The sequence below is a fragment of the Triticum aestivum genome, chromosome 2D, assembly GCF_018294505.1.
Source record: "Triticum aestivum cultivar Chinese Spring chromosome 2D, IWGSC CS RefSeq v2.1, whole genome shotgun sequence".
NCBI classification, from domain to species: Eukaryota; Viridiplantae; Streptophyta; class Magnoliopsida; order Poales; family Poaceae; genus Triticum; species Triticum aestivum.
Window position 1 is genome coordinate 85,442,036 of NC_057799.1, and position 2,450 is coordinate 85,444,485.

Here is a 2,450-nt window from a genome sequence, read left to right on the forward strand (position 1 = left end):
TCTGAATAACAGAGATGCAACTGGTCGAGTGGCAAAGTGGGCGATTGAACTCCTTCCCTTGGATATTAAGTTTGAGGCAAAGAAAGCTATCAAGTCCCAAGCAATAGCAGATTTCCTCGCCGAGTGGATCGAACAGCAACTGCCGACTCAAGTCCACTCGGAACACTGGACCATGTTCTTTGATGGTTCCAAGATGCTGAATGGTTCCGCTGCTGGGGTGGTACTGGTATCCCCCCGAGGAGACAAGCTCAGATATGTTCTCCAGATTCACTTTGATTCCTCCAATAACGAAGCGGAATATGAAGCACTCTTATATGGGTTACGTATGGCCATCTCACTCGGCGTCCGTCGCCTCATGGTCTACGGCGACTCAGATTTGGTAGTCAATCAAGTGATGAAGGAGTGGGACGTCAGAAGCCCAGCTATGACTGGTTACTGCAATGCAGTGAGGAAGTTGGAAAAGAAGTTTGAGGGGTTAGAGCTTCATCATATACCCCGACTGAAAAATCAAGCAGCCGATGATTTGGCAAAGATAGGTTCCAAGAGAGAAGCCATTCCCAGCAACGTGTTTTTAGAACACATTCATACACCTTCAGTTCAAGAAGATCCTTTCACTGAAGAGCCCCCGCAGCCTAAGAGTGCCACAGATCCGACTGAAGTCGAAGTCCCAGCCATGGTCGACCTGATCATGGAGGTTTTGGTCATCAATCCCGACTGGACAATGCCATACATTGCGTATATCCTTAGGAAAGAACTCCCAGAGGATGAAGAAGAGGCTCGACAGATCGTTCGTCGATCCAAAGCCTTCACTGTGATAAGAGGACAACTGTTCAGGGAAAGCGTAACTGGAGTCAGCCAGAAATGCATAACACCAGAAGAAGGTCGAATGAGCCTCAACGACATCCACTCGGGGACCTGTGGTCACCATGCGTCCTCTCGGACCATTGTGGCCAAAGCATACCGAGCTGGATTTTATTGGCCACGAGCAAATGAAATGGCGAAAGACATAGTAGACAAATGTGAAGGCTGTCAGTTTTACTCTAATATGTCCCACAAGCCTGCGTCAGCCCTGAAGACTATTCCACTCATCTGGCCCTTTGCTGTTTGGGGATTGGATATGGTTGGACCCCTGAGGACTAGTAGGAGCGGCTTCACTCATGTGCTTGTAGCAGTCGACAAGTTTACCAAATGGATTGAAGCCAAGCCTATCAAGAATCTTGAGGCCAGTATTGTCGTCAGTTTCATCTGAGAATTGACATTCAGATATGGAGTTCCGCACAGCATCATCACTGACAACGGGTCGAACTTCGATTCTGATGAGTTCAGAGCCTTCTGTGCTTCCCAAGGCACACGAGTCGACTATGCTTCGGTCGCCCACCCCCAGTCGAATGGACAAGCAGAAAGAGCAAATGGCTTGATTCTCAAAGGACTGAAACCCCGATTGATGCGTGATCTCAAGCACGCAGCAGGTGCCTGGGTCGATGAACTTCCATCAGTTCTTTGGGGATTGAGGAAACTCCCAATCGGTCGACTGGCCGAACTCCATTCTTCTTGGTTTATGGAGCTGAAGCTGTTCTGCCGAGTGACTTACTTCACAATGCACCCCGAGTCGAGATCTTCTCTGAAGATGAAGCAGAACAGGCCCGGCAGGACGCAGTCGATCTCCTAGAGGAGGAAAGAGAGATGGCCTTAATCCGGTCGACCATTTATCGGCAAGACTTGCGTCGATTCCACGCCAGAAACGTGAGGGGCCGAGCCTTTCAAGAGGGAGACTTGGTTCTTCGAGTGGATCAGCAGAAACCACACAAGCTCGCCCCTGCTTGGGAAGGTCCCTTCATTGTCACCAGAGTTCTCCACAATGGAGCATACCATCTTTACAATGTCGAGCATCAGAAAGACGAGCCACGGGCTTGGAACGCGGAGCTGCTCCACCCCTTTTATACTTGAGTACTCATTCGGATGAGATGTAATAAGAAATACCTTTGTAGTTTGTTTATCAAAGACAAGAGCTTTACAGTCTTCCTAAATGGTTGTTGTTACTTTTGTTTGCGTCTGAAATCCCCCAGTGGGTGACTTTGCCGCGAATCCGTTTCGCCTAAGTTTGAAAAAGCCTACCGAGTGATGAGCAAGCCTCTAACTCGGGGGCTTAGCCGCGAATCCGTTTCGCCTAAGTTTGAAAAATCCTACCGAGTGATGAGCAAGCCTCTCACTCGGGGGCTTAGCTGCAGTCCAGTACTCGCCTAAGTTTAAAAAATCCTACCGAGTGGTGAGCAAGCCTCCCACTCGGAGGCTTAGCTGCAGTCCAGTACTCGCCTAAGTTTGAAAAATCCTACCGAGTGGTGAGCAACCCTCCCACTCGGAGGCTTACCTGCAGTCCAGTACTCGCCTAAGTTTGAAAAATCCTGCCGAGTGGTGAGCAACCCTCCCACTCGGGGGCTTAGCTGCAGTTC